The sequence below is a fragment of the Protopterus annectens genome, chromosome 9.part0 (genome assembly GCF_019279795.1).
Source record: "Protopterus annectens isolate FY-2018-M chromosome 9.part0, PAN1.0, whole genome shotgun sequence".
Classification (NCBI taxonomy): domain Eukaryota; kingdom Metazoa; phylum Chordata; order Ceratodontiformes; family Protopteridae; genus Protopterus; species Protopterus annectens.
In genome coordinates this window covers 691,692,777-691,714,065 of record NC_056743.1, presented here as the reverse complement: position 1 = coordinate 691,714,065, position 21,289 = coordinate 691,692,777, and the positions used below count along the sequence as shown (strand labels likewise).

At 42.4% G+C, this 21,289-nt stretch overlaps 1 protein-coding gene across 1 annotated transcript in view; it reads left to right on the top strand.

Moving 5' to 3' along the window:
- Positions 1-550: 550 nt before the first annotated feature.
- LOC122811455 (antigen peptide transporter 2-like) overlaps positions 551-21,289 on the top strand; it is a 320,151-nt gene continuing 299,412 nt past the window's right edge. Inside the window, exon 1 of the mRNA XM_044083306.1 lies at positions 551-1,171. The gene's annotated coding sequence lies outside the window, so the exon portion shown is untranslated. The remainder of the gene's footprint in view (positions 1,172-21,289) is intronic.

Below are 21,289 nucleotides of genomic sequence, written 5' to 3'. Positions count from 1 at the left end.
TTGGCACAATAAATGCATGACTGCTACCATGTTCTGCCAAGCAAGTGTATTGTGTTGTCATTGGCTGTAAGAGCATACTTATTTTCATCCTAAGGCAATCATGGGCAAAGCCAAAAATAATGGGTGTGAGGGGTGTGGGCTGAGTTCAGGGACAATTTTTAAATATTTCCCCAATTCACTTCAGTTAAAATAACATGCTTTTTCTGAACAATAAGAAGTATGAAACTAATATTTGGCATTATTAACTCACGTAGGCCTTGCGCCAGAAAATGTAAAATATTATAAGGGACAGGGCAAAACTATAAGGCAAAGCCAGATGCAACCAGGGAAAGTTGAAAGGTATGATTCTTAGCAGCGTGCTGAGTAAAGCTACCTGCCTTGCCAAAAAAACAAACAAAAAAAAAAAAAACACATTGCTAAGCATCGGACATGAAGCCATACTCATGTTCTGGGACGGCAGTGCAAGTGTGCCATCTTCTGGTGACATAAACTACATCAAAAGCTAACCTCGTTTTATAACATTATGTATTATTTTTGCTTATTAATGGCTTAAAGAGTGCGTTTTGTGTAATTAAACGTCATTACACCGATTATGTCAACTGAAACGTTTCTTCATCTACCAATTACACAGAGAAGGCAGCCAGCAATCAGTCAATATATTCCTGTTACAAGGTGTAATACTTAACGGTCTGTTTCGTTAGCCCACCGAGGAGGGGCTTGTTGTCATTTGCTTGTGACAACCACAGCAAGTCACTGAGTTGCCGCTTTTTTTTGTCAAAAGAACTCACAGCTTTATTATTATTATTATCGTTTCATAATTTCATATGTGGATGGTTCGTATGGAAGATCACTTTTTTGCTATCATAGCTGGGATGTTGGAAGAATTTCTTCTTCTAACGTAATAAGGTATTTGCCTCTTCATCGCTCCCCACTCCGAACGTGAGGACTGCCCCCCAAAACCAGATGGTTGGTAGCACTACTTAAGAAACGAAAATGAAACTGAAAGTGTAGCAGTGTGGTTTGTGTCTTCATTATCGGAGGAAGGCAGTTAATCAAACGTAATCAGAGACTAAAAGAATACAGCGTGTCGGTACTGTCCCTGAATTCTTATAGAAAGGATCCACAGCCAGAAGAGATCCCTATCTCTACCAAGGTGGCCATTACCTGGCAGGTAAGATGTATACCCGTTCGGTCTCCGTATGTTCAAAGTGCGGGCTACGTTGATGGGTGAGTGCATACACTCATACGTAACTATTTTCTTTACTAAACAACGATTTGCACAAGAAAATGTCTATACTACATTGTACACGCTGTATTTACCTTATAACTTTTAGGCGTAGCGACACCCCCCCCCCCCCCCATTTAACCTTGTTTTGGTTAGGGCTATACATGTAATGGATGTAGTTTTATCTATAGATGTATGTAAATAATGCGCCAGTGAAATAGCGCTGCTCATATACTCCTTGCGGGAAACTATAATTGGGCCTTTGCTACAACTTTTATTGCTTTGAACTGTGGGATTGTTACATGCGTGGTTATTTTAATCTAACGGGGAAGTATGCTTGGCACAGGTTTCTGGATTTAGTGTGAGTTGCACAGCAGCACGGCTGTGTCTGTCAGTCGCTAAGCATGGTGCGTAAGTATCATAGTTGGTTTGCTCATCACAGGATGATGTTTTTTTAATCTAATGCTCACCACTGAGGACTAGCACAGAACAGATCTGCTACTCCCTCCCCTCTAATCAACCGATGACAGTACTGCAGAAGATAGTTTTTGTGGATGAAAGGATGTTATAGAGAGAGAGAGAGAGATGTGGGCTTTAATGACTAAATACATCAGTGCAGTTATACTGGAGGATGTGGTGGCACCCATCTCTCAGGTGAAATAGTCATCAAGTAAAGCTGATGACAATTATAATAATTCAGTTCAACTTTATTGTCATATGTACTAGAGACAGTGTCACAAAGTACAATGAAATTCTTATTCTGCAAATCCTCCAGCAACATATAAGAAACAATGACAATTAACTAGGAGTAAGCTAAGACAACAAATAGGCAATAATATAAATGCCGTCAGTATATATATATATGTGTGTGTGTGTGTATATATATATATATATATATATATATATATATATATACACATATATGAATATACATATATATATACTTGTATATATATGTATATACAACTGTGCAAAAGAGCGCAATGTTCAAGAAAAGCTAATTTCCCTCCAAATGTGAACCAGCCTAGAATACTGGATGGAGAGGTAGTATATGAGTTCTAACAGTCTAATAGCTTGGGGTATAAAACCATCTTTCAGCCTGGTTGTTCTGGCCACCATGCTTTTGTAATACCCCCTGACTGTAGTAGCATAAACAGTTTGTATTGTGGCTGTGTAGTGCCATGATAATATTTTGGACTCTCCTAAAAACTCATTTGCCAAGTTTATCAGCTGTTGCCTTTTTAAAAGAGTGTTTGTAACTTTTTAAACTTGTCTGAAGAAGCTCCTGCTCTTGCAAGAGTGAAAACGTTCTTATTAAAATACGTTTATTTGCAACCTTTTTTGCCGTAGTTCCTCAGGGCCTGCCTGTCGCTCATTCATCTGGTATAACAATATGATGTTTAACAGCAGTAAATGTACTACTTTACATTTTGGGTATAATAATAATAATCAATATCCTTACACCCTGGATAATCAGTTTTGTTTTCTTCTGAGGTCATGAAATGTCTAGGTATCATGGTAGATGTAAATTTTTACTTTGAAGTTAATGTGACAAACATTGTTAGGAAATGTTATGTTTTTATGAAGTGTCCTTCAGTGTTTCTCAAGTGGAAATAGTCAGGTGCCATTAAAGATCTATTTAACAAGTATAAGATTTATTGTTGAGTTTGAGAGGCCTTTATGTACATTAAATGTTTTGCAACTGAAGAATCTGGAACAGATTCAGAAAACCTTTACCAGAAAGATAGATGGCTGTCAACACTTATCCTATAGAGAAAGAATGGCATATTTTTCTTTGTATTCTTTGGCTTACAGGTTTCTAAAAGATTACATTATTAGATGCCTTAAGGACAAATTATTGGCTGCATTATTAGATATTTACTTTATTGTTCATGATATTGGTACAATGAATAAACATTTAGATGTAAGAATTCCTATTTCCAATTTGAAGTTAAAAGGAGCTTTCTTTCATATTAGGAAAGGAAGGATGCGGGATTCATTACCTAGTTATGTAAGATTGGCAAATGACTTAACAACATTTAAATGGGTATTAGATAACTGTTTTTCTAAAATTATTTATTTTATTATTATTTATTTTACATTTGTTGACCGGGATAGTCCGACTGGATACATGTCCATTTTCAGCGGAGGCCCGGGGAGAAAAGCTCCACAAGGTATGATACAATATAGTTACAAAAAAGTGAAATAGTAATACAAAATAAAAATAGCAGAAAGGAGAAATAGGAAAATACAAAATTACAAAATTACATACAATTTAGTTACTATAACCTAACAGTTTAACTAGGGTTCTTAGTGCAATTATTACAGTAGTGCAATAGAAAAAAAATGAGACAGAAATTAAAATATGGTTCCAGTGGTGAGCAGATAGTAGGCAACTGGATTAAGTGTCCCCTCTCAAGTTGTCCTATGGAGTAAGTGAAGCATCTGTTTTATTGAGGGCATCTAATCTGGATGTATGCATGGGCAGAGCCATTTCGCCTTAAGATATTGTTTTAGAGTTTTTTTAAATTGATCAAGGGAGGAAATTAGCCTAAGGTTGTTGGGGAGGGCGTTCCATAACTTTCCAGTGGTGTTAGCAAAGAGAGCTTCATCACCCATATTGTTGGATTTGGTGGTGTGGACAAGGTGTCTATTGGAGGAGCGAAGGCAGCTAAGATTGGAATAAGGAATAATTATTGTACTCAGTGCCGGGGTTTTTTCAGGTTGTTTTAGGATTTTAAATGCTTCTGTGAGTTGGTTCAACTTGAGAAGATTGGGTAGTTCTAACCAGTCTAGTTTTTTCAGATTAAGGCAGTGATGTGTTCTAAAGGGCAATCCAGTTACAAATCTGGCTATGTGATTATAAGAAGTAGAGAGTTTGTTCAATTCACATTTGTTTAGGTAAGAAAGAACAGGAGAGGCATATAGGAGAGTAGAAATAAGGTGAGTAAGGGCTATGGCTAGTTTGGCAAAAGGGGTAAGAAAGTTCTTTATTCTGTATAAGGATCCAAGTTTCTTATTTACAGTCTTAATAGTTTGATTGATATGCATGTCAAATCTAAGTTTGTTGTCAATGACAACTCCTAGCATTTTTGTATAGGGGTCAGGTGAGATGATGGTTCCATTATTGGATTGAATGGTGAGATGTGTGGGAGGAGGGGTAGGAGTGGGGAAAAGGAGAAGCAATTTGGTTTTGTTTGGGTTTAGGATGAGTTTACGCTCTGCAAGCCATTTCTCGACTGTAGTAAAGCAGAGTTGGGTGGCTACTTGTAACTTGGATACAGAGACATCAGAACATATAAGGGTTGAGTCATCTGCATATTGGATACATGTGGCTTCGGAGATGACTGAGTGTAGTTCATTTATGAAGACTGAAAAAAGAAGGGGTCCTAGAATAGAGCCTTGGGGAACACCTATGGTATTAGGTAACAGGTGTGAAAGCTTATTGTGCCATTGGACTGCTTGTTGTCTTCCAGAGAGGTAAGCATGGAACCAATTGAGGGCTGAGCAATCTAGGTAAAGGGATTCCAATGTATGGAGAAGTAATTGGTGGTTTACCATGTCAAAGGCCTTTGACAGGTCCAGAAAGAGGGCAGAGGATATTTTTTTATTGTTCCGGTTTTGGTTAATTGTATCAGTAAAGGAGAGGAGAGCTGTGGTCGTACTATGGTGAGGTCTGAAACCATGCTGGGAATTGGTCAACAGATTGTTATGGGTAAGATAATGAATAAGTTGTTTATGGACACATCTTTCCATAATTTTGGCTAGCGGTGACAGTATAGCTATTGGTCTGTAATTTGATAATTCTGTGGAGGCACCACCTTTATGGAGTGGAATGACATAAGATATTTTCCATATAGAGGGGATTGTGGCCTCGGTTATGGCTCTATTGATTAGAATAGATATAGGGTAGGCTATAACATCTGCAGCTATTTGCAGGTATTCAGCCGGTAGTAGGTCTGCAGAGAGGGTAGTTGCTTTTAGTTTCTTCAGTAAGGCTCTGATAAAGGATGTAGGGATGGGCTGGAAGGTAAAATAGGGAAGTGATTTTACTGCAGTGTTTTTAAGAGAAGAGGAGGAGGGGGGTAGTTGGTTGGCTAAAGACTGAATAGTCTCAGTAAAGAAAGAATTGAAATTATTTGCTATTTCTTCTGGGTTTTTGCCAATGAGTGTCCCAGGGGTAGGTGGTGTTGATTTGCCAGAATGGAGAAGGTTATTTAAACCTACCCAGAATTTCTGGGGGTTATTTTGGTGTTTATGTTGTAGGTGACAAAAGTAGTTTTTTTTGTCCAGGGTGATGGCTTTTTTCATCTCATTTCTCAGCTGTTGGAATTTGATACGGTCTAAAGGTACCTTAGTAGTTCACCATTCATCCCATGCCTTGTTTCTAAGTTGGATTTTGGTTTTGGACTCTCTTGTTAACCAGGGTGCTATCCGTACCTTAACTCTGACCTGTTGTTTAGGGGCATGGTAGTCAAGAATCTTGAGGAATGTGTCAGAAAAGAGAGACACGCCCTCATCAAGGGGGAGGGAATTTAGCCTAGACCAGTTGCAGGATTTGAGTTCAGTTATGAATTTTGTTGAGTCAAAGTTTTTTTTATTTCTGACAAGCCTGTGTATGGGTAGGGTTGTGCTAGAAATTTTATCTTTTATTATGAATGTAACTAGATGATCACTAAGTTCATTTGGGAGAGTCCCAGTTGTATATTTATGGGTGTGACTATTTGTTAGTATCCAGTCAAGAAGGGTCTCTTTTTGGTTTGCATTACCTAACCTAGTAGTAGAGGCTATGTTTTGGGAGAAACCGTGCAGGTTTATAAGAATGGGATTTGTGTGTGATGAACATTGGGTCCAATCAATATTGACGTCACCTAGAACAATAGTTTCTTGAGGGTAATTGGTAGCTATCCAGTTGAGAGTATTCTCCAAAGTTTCTAAGTTTTTCCCGGGTGGGATATAGGTTACAATTAGATTAAGGCTTTTTTGGTTGTTTAAGCATAATTTTAGTGCTAGTGTTTCTGCATTTGAGACCTGAGGTGGTTGGATGGGATTCATAATGAGATTAAGCGTACTTCTGTACAAGACTGCTATTCCACCACCCCTTTTTTTATGCGATCAACCCTAATTATGTTATACCCAGGTGGAATGATCTCAGTGTCGTTAGTAGCTGGTTTGAGCCAGGTTTCTGATAAATATTCTCCACTGATGTCTACTAGGTAGACTTTAAATTGGCCAATGTAGTTCCTAAGTTGGTTAGGTTATTCATTGAACCATACTTATATATGTATATAGTTACATAGGCATGCTTAAAAATAAGTAAAAGCACTCCATTTATTTATTTCAGTGAAGGGAAGTAAAACGGAACCCTGAATTATATGTACACAAGAAGTTAAAAGGAATTTTGGATTTATTTCCACAAGTGTTAAAAGACTCCTGTCATGTTTTTGGATAAGTACAAAATTTGATTATGGTAACGACAGATGTTACTAGTCTTTTTATTGTAATGCCACAGGATGTGGGGATGGTGTCATTAGTGGAAATGTTATTAACAGGAATGGGAGAGGGTGTGCACTTTCAGACGCAGCGCTGGTGCATCCAGGAATCCAGAGTCATGGAGGACTCCTTGTGAAAGACCATGAGCAGAGACTGCTGCAGGGCCAGTACCATGGTTCCCAATCTAAAGCAGAAGCCTGGGACCATCTCGCCCATGACCTCACCAGTGCCACTGGCATACCCCGAATTGGTGAGCAGGTCAGGGATCTCTATGCCAACCTGAAGCGGCGAAAGGGGGATTTCTTGGATCAGTGGATCCAAGAGGCTAGGAGGACAGGGGAAGTCCCAGCTGTGTGTAAATATCACTCCACTACCTGTTTAATAATTGCCAGCTCATGTACATTATGGGTAGGTATGGATAAATATTCCTCTTATGTCCTTCACAGTGCTAAGTGAGCGGGCTCGAACCAGGAGGCCCATGGATGTCGCTTGGAGTGGTTGCGATGCGAGGCAGGTTAGTAATACTCTTGCATGTACTGTCATAGGAAATAAATCTAAAAGTATTAGTGCGTTAAGTTAATTGCCTGTATAAAACCTGTATTGTGTAAGGCAAGTACTGCATACACCAGAGAATAGGGCAGGAAGAGTCTCATATAGGTTGTATGTAAATAAAAGCATAATAGCCTGACAAGAAAGGTCTAACTGCTGGACTGCATGTGTTTACTCTGGTATCATATGTTAATGTAGATTAGCAATCACTTAATAGTACTGTTGTATTAAGCACTGTTACCCACACTGTGCAACATAAATAAAATGTGTAGGAATGTCTGTATATGACTGGTGTAATCCCAATAGGTCATATAGTACACCTGAGAAAGACATAGACAGAAAACAGTGAAAAGAGAGACAAAATCAAAATAGCACATGCAACTGCGATGTGAACTGTTGTATGTTTAGCACAGCCAGCCATGGTTCGAATTCTGGGAGTGGTAGTAGTCTGCATAGAGAATCATACCCCACGACTGTACAGATATGTCCAGAATGTCCAGTAAATTGGCCCATATCTTCTGTCTGTCACTCTCTTCCCCTGGGAAATCAGTGGGATGATCCCAGATGTTTAGGCAGCAAACAGGAAATACAACTGATTGTCACACATCTATAACAACAAACCAGACACACTAGCAACTCCCCAAAATGTTATGAGAGTAATAAGCCAAGTATGTCCCATCTACACCCCCATGTTGTCAAGCTGTGACCAGAGTGAGATGTATGTGCATAATACTAATGTGGATTCTGGTAATTTGTGTGGCAACATTCAGGTAGTACTAACAAACATTGCTTCCACATGTCCATCACATACGAACACTGTGCCTAGAAATAAACGATTGATACCCTGTACTGGTACTGTTTACTCTGGTATTGTATATCATTGTGAGTGTTGCAGTTGTTCTGAATAAAAAGGTATCACTCTTCACTGTCACCCACACTGTGCTACATAATATAACTGTCTAGAAAATCCTGTATAAGAGTGTTGTAAGTCACTAAAGGTTTAAGAGGGCAATAATCTAAATATGTCCCGGTTCACCTGGATGTGGTCAAGACATAGTAAAAAGAGATGGACAGGTATGTGCATAACATCAACCTGGAATCTGGGAGTATGTGTAGAAACAGTGTTAAACAATTCCTCCGCAGGTATACCAGGTAAGAGGTGTATACTGCAGGTAAAACCAGTTCATGTATACAGTTGTCGACAGCCATACCACTGTCCAAACTAAGACAACAGGGTAGTGTACTAATACTTGTAAGGTACAATAACAGCACTGACTAGTAAAGTAATGCGAACTACAGGAATATGCTAGTTGTTAATTGACATTTTACCCCCCCCCCCCCACTATATCTGCAACAATAAACAAAATACCCAACTCAATTGGTATGTGCTGACTTAACTGTAATGTTGGGACATATGTCCTGTTGTTTGATAATTATTTAAATCTGTTTCTATGCATGTGCTATGTTGAAATACTCCATTTGTGGCATGTGCTATGTTGAAATACTCCATTTGTGGCATGGTGCCATCAATGTACCTGCATGCTGTTGTAATTTCCACTGTGGTCCCATATATGCATGTGTTCTGTTTGCTATGCAACTGTTCCATATCTGGTGTCTGGGTTAATGGGAATATCTATGCATGCTGTTATACCTAATCCTGGAATGTGTTGCCTATTACTAACCCACATATGTTGATAAAACATAAACACCATAGCACGTATGGGAATGCTGGTCCCAGCAGACCCACATGTCCCACCTCAGCTGACTGTGGCACCGGGTACCATCACATCTGGGGCCCTACCCGGGACCTCCTTGTCCATTGGTCCTGCACCACCTTTGGGTGGAACCGCCTCAAGGGATGGGGCTCGCCCCCCCCCGGGAGTGAGTGTGGACAGGAATCTGTCACCCATCGCCAGGTCTATATCGTGGTGCGTAGTGAGCTCAACCGGCAGTTTTGAAATCTGCTACGCCAGCTTGGGGGCCACGTGTCGCAACTAGAGGGCTCTCCGACTCAGCCTCCAGCACAGCCACCTACAGGGCTGTGAAGGTGCAGTGGTGACCTCCCATGGGTTGGGACCTCAGTCCCACTGTTTCCACTAGGGGGGTCATGGGCTTCCGATTTCCCAACACCCCTCGCCATCAAGGTGTTTTCCCCCCACATGTGTCATATACTGCCCCTGTATGAGTCTTGTTTGTCTTGTCTGTTAACCTACCCAACCTACCTCCCCAAATATATCTACTGTCCTACCCCAACATCCCACTCTCACCTGAAAAAAAAAAAAGGTCAGTCTGTTCCCAGAAAAACTAATCTCACCCCATACATAGCTGTCCATTTTGCACGTGTCCACTGGACACATTTAATCTGGTCTAATTGCCATCACAACATATTATTGTCGTCTTTACTCCTCTCTCAGGAGTTCGAGTGTCCAAATCTACGTCCAAATTCATTGTATATGCACAGCTGTTGCTGTACAAGAAATGGGCCGCTATGGACCTTCCCTACACCCTTCATGCACATCCCTAGCTATTTTCCCTACTGTCTTTCCCTCTTCGTGCCCCTTTTTCACCACTTTCCCATCAACCCTTTTTTCTTTTCTTTTAAAGAAATTAGTGTGGGGGTAAGCGGGAGTAAGCACTTTTAAGCAGCAGTAAGTGGGTTTAAGCCTGTTTGCACGGGGAATAAGCAACAAGCACACAGAATAAGCAATTTTAGAAGCTGAGTGTAAGAAACTGTAACCGAACATTAACACTGCTTTCCTCCATGCAAATCCACGCAAACCCGCTTAAAAGTGCCTTAATCACTGTGTATCCAACGGCCATTGTTCTGCCAGCAAGGCTCGAACCCAGGATCCTGCACACCATAGCCAATGTGATTTACCACTAAGCCATGGCAGATGCACATAATCCTGATGATTTCACAAACATGTCATCCAGCACAATCATTCAACAGTACAGGAAATGTATTTATACATGTAGATGTGTGTGTGTGTGTGTGTGTGTGTGTATATTTATAACCAAATAGATATATACCTCTCTCTCTCAATGTGTGTGTATGTGTATATATATATATATATATATATATATATATATGTATATATATATATATATATATATATATATATATATATATATATATATATATATATATATATATATATATATATAGATATCTATATATATATATACACACACACACATGCATACATACACACATATATATATATATATATATATATATATATATATATATATATATACACACACACACACACACACACACGTATATATGTATATATATATATATATATATATATATATATATATATATATATATACATGTGTATACAATTATACATATATACGTCTACATATATATATATGTCATATACACACATATATATATATATATATATATATATATATATATATATATATATATATATATATAAAACGTTTGCTCAAATGAGCAAATGTCCAAATCATTAATAACTGCACACACTTTAGCGAAAGCGCTTTTATAGGAAAAGCGCTTTCGTTAAAGCATGTTACAACAAAATAAAACACTATATTAACATTTTAGCAGGGAGGCTTCACACCCCCCCTACTTTAATATTCTGCCTCTGAGACCACACTACAGTGGGGAAAAGGGAAATTTCCCTTACCTGCACCATAGTACAGCCTCGGCAACAGGCATACATACGCAAAAGTTCTTCTTCGAGCAAACGTCCGGAACCCATATATATATATATATATATATATATATATATATATATCTATGTATTACCGTTAATGGGGGTGAGGAGGCTCAAGCAACATAAGTTTTACACGTATCGATATCCCCCCCCCCCCAGCCAAACAGGTCTGCCCTGCAATACAATACCAACTGTTGCAAATCCCATAACTAGGACCTGACAGTACATGGTCACAAGATATTAACAGTAAGCCATCCTACCTGTATGATGTCAGGCTGGTATCGATAACATATCATGCAGTACAGTCTCGCTACCATAGTGAATGTATAATGTGGAAGCAATAAACATTCCTAAGATACGTATACACAGACACGTGTAAGCAGATACATATATGTATATAAACAATGTGTGTGTGTATATATATATATATATATATATATATATATATATATATATATATATATATAAACAATGGGAACAAGGCCCCCACCCATTGCCAGTCACAACAGCAGTTTCACGGACCTCAAGGTGTCTGGGCTGGAGGCTGGGCAGGGGGAGCATGTGGACCCTGTGAGTGTGTACTGAGGGCCTCAAGGTGCTGTAACATATCCCCCAGGTCTCTGTGGAGCTCCCTAAGCACCAAACCCTGGACCTGACCTCGGGTGACAGGATCTTGTGTGTGCCCCGAGGGGGGACACTATCCCCTGAGGAGGTTCCACCTGAAGGTAGTGCTTACCAGTAGTTGAGGAGGCCCCAGGGTGGGTCCCACATGTGATGTGGCCTGGTGACATTGCCAGATGAGGTTGGAGAGGTGGCTCTGCTGGCAAATATCCCTTAAACATGCTATTGTGTCACTGTTATAGAACATATGTAGGTAGTAATGTTCTACACAATCCAGGAACATGTCCAATAGCATGCATACATATCCCCGGTAACACAGAATGTCACATGTGCAGCAATCACATAGCAAGCATACCACATGCATATATGGAACCATAGTGGCCCTAACAATGTCATGCAGGTGAATAGTCTGTAACACCCCAGCAGTGATAGTGTCCACACAGGGAACATGGCCACAGACACATAGCACAAAGTGTGTTACAGTACAATATATATATATTCCACTGGTAGTTAAAGGTGCAGCCATACCTATTGAATTGTGTGAATAGTTTGTTGTTGCAGATTTGGTGGGGGGGAGGTGACAGAGGTGTGTGTTAAGAACTATGGTAACCTTGCTGTATGATTTGCTCAGACCTGTTTCCATCTTTGTCTTTCAGGCAACGTGTCACAAGGACGCCTCCCAACCTATACAGCGACAGAGAACGAGATACTGCTCAGCTACTTCATACAGCACTATGCAATACTGTTTGGCAGGTCTGCCCATGAGCAGCAGGAGCGGACCGCCCTGTGGAATGATCTAGTCCACAGGGTCAATGATGTCGGACTGCATAACCATAGTTATAAGCAGGTCCAGCATCGTTGTTCTGACTTGCTTCGCAATGCCCGTCAGCATGCTGCTGCAGTCCGGGGGGATCACCTCGCTACAGGGGGGGTCATGCCAACCATCCCCCCCCTGACATGCATGGAAGAGCTCCTCAGTGCACCTGCCCATAACAACGAACATCAAATGCCAGACACCATTCTGGAGGTGGGTGCTACCCACACACCAGCTGAGAAGCGTGCAGGTAAGGCAACAGGGCATATCAGTACACCACTTTTGCGTATGCATCCACATCTGTACAGGTAGATCATATCTGTGTCATAAATATCTCTTGTTGCTGCATAGTACTAATAAACAGATGTGCATAAGTGGTAGTATTGTGGACTTGTACTGTTGATGTACTGTAATACTGCACCCACCCTGTAGTATTGCCACAGCTATGGCCACTAACATTGCATCTCTCACAGTCTTATGCAGGTTCCACTGGTGTACCACCAAGGCAGCAGCCTGTAGCTGGTGAGTATGGTTTATGTTGATGCTTGCCAATGCACCGGGCATGTAATGGCTATGGTATATGCCATGCACACATCTAACCCACCTACCCTTAATGCATGCTGTACATGTTCAAGTATTGTTGCTGTTAAATGCACTGCATCACAGTGGTGACCATGATGGGGTATCGGAAAGGTATGTCAGACACCTGCGAGATAACTAACATCATGTCATTGCAACATGTGTCCACAGGGATTAACATAATGGTAGCACACACGGCCTACAGTAAGGACATGTGTGAAGCATCACCCTTATATAGTGCAACAACAGTGTATATACCAGTATTACAATGGTAACTGTTACTGATCTACACTATGGCATAATGTATTACTGTGGTCTCCATTATTAGCTGGGACTTGGCTGTAACACGTGCTGTTCAGTGTATGGGACACTGCAAACTGACACACATGTGTAGGCCATACTTTTGTCAAGCATCTGTAGAAATTTGAAGGTGGGGAGGGTGTGTCAGCGTAACACACCAGTGCACTGCAGCAGGGAGCCATAAGGATGGTAAGAATGGCTGTATCTGCACACAGGGTCAGGAACTATGGCAGACATAACCCTACACCCACAGAAATAGTGACAGCAGTGTGTGAACACCAAGGGTTGTGCACATGAGTAGACCTTGCAATCATACAGAGTTGGGGAACATGTGTATGGCAGACTGACCATACACTAGCAAATGCAGTTGGCCCATGCTAATATACCCTTGCCAGGAATAGTGACTGCTGTAGTACACATAACAATAGGTGCAACAAACCATCACGATAATGGTGTGCACACATAGGCATACACAGGACTGTATGCATTGAGGTTAGCATCCGCAACCACACAACTAACACCTTTTGTAGACACTGCATGTGGATGTATAGGACATATGACACACATCAGGCTTGTGTACTTTTAATGTATGTGGTGATCTGGTCCCGTGGTAGATCAAGGAAGGGTGCATCATATCAGTAAGGGTGTGTACACTCCCCATGGCACAGTATGGTCTGATAGTTGCCAGTGTAATACTATTGGATTTTTCATACATGATCCGCTAGTGTTGAGAGCTGAAAACCAGACATCAAGCATTCACAAATGACATCTGTCCACATATCATTCCAGGTATGTGTTGCTGAAAAACATAGGGACTGTGAGCATTACAGCTGATGTAACTGACACAGTACTACACATTCAGCAATGAGTTGTACACCTGTGAGGTTTGGTGCACAGTACATGGCAGGGTGCATAACAGTTGCACAGCAATACTGTATACATGGGTGCAGTGTTTCCCAGGGGAAGGGACATCACCTACTAACACAACTATGCCTCACACACATGCATACTGTTGCTAGCATGGATTGACTATAGTTGCACTACATGCTGTTGTGTACCATATGTTATGAATGTTGACGGATGGGTAATGGGAGGACTGTGTGTATTATCATTGTGCAACCTCACCTGTAGGTATGTGTTTGTGTGTGTGTGTGTGTGTGTGGTTATTTTGGCTGTAGGTTCAATCTGGTGTAGTAGATGGAGGTTGATGCATGTAGGATGTGTGGGTGCATGTGTGTGTGTTTGTGTGGGTGTCAATGTATGCACATGTGTGATTGTGGAGTTGTTCATATGGCAGTACTTCCCTTTGGGATTGTGCAGTACATGGACATGGACTGACACATGATACACCAGGAATACTTGTCTGATATGCAATCACAGGACAGCTGATAGTCTGATAAGGTCTGTAGCATGGAACATGCATTGGGAGGGAAAGTAGATAGCAGGTATACCCTTAATATCGTATACAGCAGAGAGCTGAAAGTCAACCCATGTAAGCAGCACTACAGATGCATTGGGGAATTACTAGACAACACCAGGGAGTGTATCCATAGATCACAGTTGTCACATGATAGGTTGATTGAGCGGCATGTCAGGCATGTACTGAGCAATCCTTATGCATGACACTCCAGTGCGTAACATTATGGAGGGAACGTAGTAGCCCCTCACATATAGGGGCCATGCTCACAATGTCCAAACATACACAGGGGGAACACTGAATGACAGCTGTGAGGGCATGTGAAACCTGCTCCACTCAGGTCAAGGAGTTAATGGAGTAACAGGTCTTGTGTTGTGGTCACTTGTGTAGGCATTTAGAGGAATGATATGTTAATGAGTGGTATTAATGAGTGTATGTTACCAGGTGTGATGCATGATGGGCAACTTATGGGAATAAACGTGAGACTGTCTGTAACATCACAGACAGGTAGGTATTAAGGTATGTGTGTGTGTGTGTGTGTGTGTGTGTGTGTGTGTGTGTGTGTGTGTGTGTGTATGTGTAGTGTTATGCAATGCTGGACAGGTCTTAAAGTGCATTTCTGTTTCTCCCCCACAGGTGGCAAGGTGGATCAGGGTCCCTCCTGCATGCATTCTGATGTTGGTATCCATGCAGACACCGAAGATGATGATACTACTGTTGAGGCACAGGTAGGTTTGTCAGGGGTCAAAACAGTGCCATCATTTGACATCCCCTCTTAGCCACCCCAACCCCGCACACAGTTTCAGTGCCTATAAATACCCCATCACCAGTGGCCATAGCTGAGGGACAGTTGGCAGTTGGTGGCAGTGCACAGGAGAGTGTGGTGTCCATGCCTACTGTGTCTGTTCACAACAGGCATAGCTAGATGTCCGGCAGGCCACCACATAGGCAGATGTACCAGGGTGCTCATGGTAGGGCCGCTGGTCATCATGCCCCTGGCAGAAGCGCCACAACTGGTACCACCAGGTGCATGTTTCAGGCTGTAATGGCGGCACGGGCACGTATGTAACTGTACACCAGACAGGGCCTGAGGCTGCAGAGGGCTGCTCTCACATCTGCAAGTGACAACATCCGTGAACTGTCTGGTGCTCTCCGTGCGTATACCGAAGTCATGGATAGATGGTTTGGTGAGATGATGGGCCTCACTGACCGTGGTTTGTCTGTGCTTGAGCATGTGGTGGGAGTGTGCCAATGGACGTGTGGACGTAGGCCAGCAACACTAACAGCTGGTGGCCAACGTGGATGTGCCAGGACACCAAGCTGCTCCTGTAGTGGTAGTGCCAGCCCAGCACTGCGGGGGGGGGGGGTGCTGTCCACACCACAGCAGGCCACGGGCATGTGGTCCTGGCCAGTCCCAGGAGGGACCTGGATCCAGCGGACATCTGTCATCATCAGGGGAGAGTAGCACATCAAGGCCTGTAACTGGACGTGCTCATGGAACCCCTGACAGGCATAGTCAGCTTGTCCATGGCTGGAGGTGGTGAAATGCACACCCTGCCAGGTATGGTCTGCAGCTGTCCAAAAACACCTGTATAGGGTAGCCACATGGCAGAACTGTCTGCATGCATACCCACACACTATGCAAACACACCTAGGGCAACCCCATACCGACACACACCACATCACCATGTCCCGTTCAGATAATTAAACCCCTCACCCACACACATGGTGTCAAATGTATGGACCACCCTGGGCCTCTGGCAAACCAGCAACACAACCTGTGCATATGATTATGCCTGTGCCACATCCCTGTCATCCACAACATCTATGCAGGGACAGGCTAATATGGTTCTAATGCACACGGTGACTGTAATACAGTTCAGCAGTGTACTGCAGTGTAACATGTCGGGAGTACTGTGTAATGCATACATGTCAGGTAGTGTAGCTGTCCAGCTATGATGCATTTCAGCTGTTAGTAACAATGGGTGATTGTGATTCTATAATGTTATCCATTTGTGTTGTAGGTGTACATGTGTCGGCAGGAGAATGGTCTGCAGTCATATTCCACAAGGGTTATGGCACTGTGGAGGCACCATGGCTGTGACATATCCGGAGTACAGCTGCACACATGTCACAGGTTTGTATAACAGTTATTGCCTGTGCCACATAAAACAGGTGAACCACTGGGACATGTATAATCTGCAACCTTATGTAGACCTATCCACATACACACACACTCTTACTTGGCAACACTGTGACTAGACTCCTACCTAGGTGTGTAGTGCTACTGAACTGTGTGGCTTTCATTGCACACACCACACAACGTTTAGGGTGAGGTGTGTACCAGGTTACATGTTACATGCAGAGCATCCACAGACATGTACAGTATGGTAATGGGGGATGTAATGGCTGTACATGGACATTACATAGTGTGACATACCATCATATACACATTGACAGACACACATAACAGGCAGACACACATCCGAGAAACCTGGGCCTATTAGTGCTAACTAACTAGTCCATATGTCCAATTTGTTACAGGTAGGCTGCACACAGCACATGCATAGCTGGGCTGTATTGTGGTATCAGTTACCTGTATGGTTGATGGTAACAGTGGTCACCATAAAGTGTACATAGGGTATATACCGGGTGTACCATGGTGTAATGACAGTGTGCACATCACCCACATCTCCCATTGGATATTGTACGCACTGGAACCCATGATGACACTCTGACATACCTACTATCACACATTGCCACTACTGCAATACAACCCATTGTGTATCATAACAGTGGTGCTACAGGGATATGCATCTAATGCACATGCCACAGGCATAATAGGGTGTTTTATTGCCATGCCTCACCTATGGGCAGCAACAATACTATCTGTACTACTGTGTGGCAATGTGTAGTGTAATAGGAGTATGTGGTCTCAGAATGATGTACCCTACAGATATGCAGACAGGCACACATACACACACTTGCCAATGTACCCTACAGATATGCAGACAGGCACACATACACACACTTGCCAGACCTCAGTGGGTTTCCCATGCCTATCGACCCATTTGTACAACACTGTTGTGCTGGTACTGCAAGGCTCATGTAGCCATTAGGGAGAGGAGTGTAACATGATACATGTAATTTCCAATACAGTAATGCACACATACACATGTGTCAGTACCGTGGTGCATTGCTGCAGGTGGTCATAGCTGTGTACCTGGCTATTGTCCATGGAGAGATGGGTTGTGTAGGGTGTGTGTGTACATTGGTATCATGCCACCTGCCATGTGCCAGCAGGCAATCTATTGACAGACACCACTTTGGTGACCGTCAGGGTGAGAGTGACATGCATCAGCCAGTCCTCTGGGTGCCTTCTGCAAATGGTCACTGAGATGATCCAGTTGTCATGCATGCAACATCTATTACAACACATGGTTAGTGTCTGTGATGGAGACCTGTACCCAAGCATGTTCTGTTGACTGTGTAGTGTAGTGTAGGTACCTGTGGCATGTGGTCCATACAGGGTGTTGTCTCCTATATGTGCCAGTTAGTACACAGCTGGGCAGACATGTCAGTGTCAATCAAGCATAGGTTGTCTGTACATATCCCAGCTGGATACCTGCCATCTGCACAGACATCAGCTTGGCAAGTAGCTATGCAGTAGGATGAATGTGTCGACAGATGGATGTTTGACAACAATATGTATGCCATTACTACATGTCATAAGCCCTCACTAACGTGTGCTGTACAGACGGGACTCTACAGTTACATTCCACATGTCTGATCATTATCCAGTAGGGGATATGTACGGTGACACAGCCCACACACCAGGAACACGACAGTGAAGCCTCAGAGTCTAGCTATGTCTCTGCAGGTGTGGGTGTTGTTAGTAGTACTTTTAGCACTCTACCCTTGCCTGGGACAGCACTGTCAACAGTAGTACCGCCATGTTACACTACATGCCAGTGTGACAGCATATACCCTGGGTTACTACTCCTCCATGTAACACATTCACACGGATAACAGTGCTGTGCAGGTTTCATATACTTGTGTGTCCCAGACATGACACTCACACCCATTGCTACTGTAATGACAGCACATAGATGCATGTATTGTACATGGCATTACATGCAGTTATTACAGATGTCATTACCCAAGGTTTGACATGGCCTTGTATGTTAAGCGGAGACTGCCTCTGAATAGAAGATATGCCATAGAGTATAGCTGGAGGTTTTCTAGACGGACAGCACAAGGCATCTGCTTTAGGCCTGTGATTCTTTTAGTGAGGTATTTCTGCAGGCTTTAAGGTGTTGCAGATGTCTTGTGACATCCATACCAAATGGGGCGTTGTACTCTATAATGGGTGTAATGAGGGATGAGTACAGTGGGACAACTACCTCCTTTTTTCTGGATGAAAAGCACTTAGTGATGAGGTGTGCCACACAGAAGGATTTCCTTACTGTTGTGGCAATGTGGTTATTGAAGGTCAGACCACTGTCCACATGTGTCCCTAAGTCTGTCATCACAGGTGTTTAGTGTACTCCCACCTATGTGGTAATTCATGGGTAGATGGTATTTCACAAAGGGGATAACTATACATTTTTTGGAATTACGCTTGAGCCCATGGCTTTGGTACCAAGCATCTGTTTCTGTAAGGTCCTTTTGTAGAATATGCATATCATTTGGGGATTCAGTAATGGCTCCCAGTTTGCAGTCATCTGTAAACTTTGTTAGCCAGAGTACTGTAGTGTTGGCCTGTACTTCAGAGAAGTAGATGCCAAACAAGAGCGGTCCCAGGACTGAACCCTGAGGTACTCCACTTGTCACTTGTCTGGAGCTGGAAATGGAGTCGACTATGTTTACAGTCTGGGTTCTGTCAGTAAGCCAGTTGGCAACCCATTGAGTGACATAGGAATTTATGGCTGGCTTAGTATGTTTGTCTATGTTTCCAGAGTGGGGGATGGTGTCGAATGCCTTGGCGAGGTCCAGATAGGCTGTGTGGACCACCTTACCCTCTTCCACTGCTCTGGAGACTGATTCAAAGAAGTCAGTCAGGTTCAGGAGACAAGATCGGCCCTTCACGAGCCCAAAACTGGGCGGGGTCCAGTGTTTGAGGATTGACAATGTCTTTGTTTATAAGCTCCATGATAATGCATTTCATGCCCTTGCAGATCAGGCTCGTCAGACTGATGGGACAGTATTTCCCGGGATCCAAGGTGGAGTCCCCCTCGTGGAGTGGGATAACTGTAGCTCTGCACCACTCAGTGAGCATGAAGCCTGAGGTGAGGCTATGATTAAACATGACACTTAGGTGAGGTGCCAGTTCATTTTGTAGTTCATGTAGTACACAGCCCAGGATGCCATCTGGTCCCATGTATGCTGTATTCTTAGCTGTGGAGAGTGCAGTTTCTACCTGTGTGGCCATGATTACTGGAATTTGGCAATCTTTTGGTATTGAGATGGGTCCTTTAGGGGTGAGGGGGGTGCATATGGCACTAAATTGATCTGTCAGAAAATTGGCAAACTCCTTGGGATCAGTATATTTAATGCCATTCTGTTGTAGCTCAGAGCAGTTCTGAGCATTGCCATTTAGATTCTGGACATAACTATAGAATGCCTTGCGGTTGTCTTTGGAATCTTTGGCAATTTTATTTACGTAACTAGCTTTAGAGGATTTTGTGAGGGATCTCAGCTTCTTGCTGAGGCTGGTAAGGGAGTTGTTTGCTTCCTGGGATTATCCTTTTTTTCTTCAACAGTTTCTTTCTTCTTGAAGAACCACAACCAGATACACCAAAGCTTTATAGTATTCCACAAATTGAAGGCCAATTCCACTGTAGTGCTAAGATAATTTATTGTAAAATATACAGTCAAAGTTCAATTTTCTCCACAAACATCAGTCTTCTCTAGTGCCTCGGCCACACTCGCCTTTAACATAGTATACTATAATCACTCATACTGACACCATTTTATAGTAATTGTTGCACCCAATTATTCAATTAAACAATTAAATAAAACATATTATTAGAAAAACTTTTAAATGTACTAATAACTTATTCACATACTGTCAGTTATGTTACAAAAAACTTTTCCATGTACAATCATGAGAAGACTGATTTTTCTGGAGAAAATTGAACTTTGTATATTTTACAATAAATTATCTCAGCACTACAGTGGAATTGGCCTTCAGTTTGTGGAATACTATAAAGCGTTGGTGTATTTGGTTGTGGTTCTTCATGTTTCTTCCTTCTGTTGTATAGTTTGTTTATGGCAGGGGACCACCAGATTGGCTTCCTTTTTTTGGAGGAGAGCATCTTGGTTCTATTTGGAATGGCATGATTCATGCACAAGTGGATGTGCTCATACAGTGCCTTACTGTAGGATTCAGCAGTCAAACTTTCATCTCCCGTCTCCATGGTTGTCATGAAGTGTGTCACTTCTGACTTGAGTAGCATGAAGTTGGCTTTGGAGATATTTTTACGGAGGTTTCCTTCCTGGGGCTGGGGGTGGGATGTGGATGTCAGCGGTGAATAGCTTATGTTCAGACCTGACCAATGTGGGGGTGACCACTGGTCTGGAGCATCTATCTCCCATGT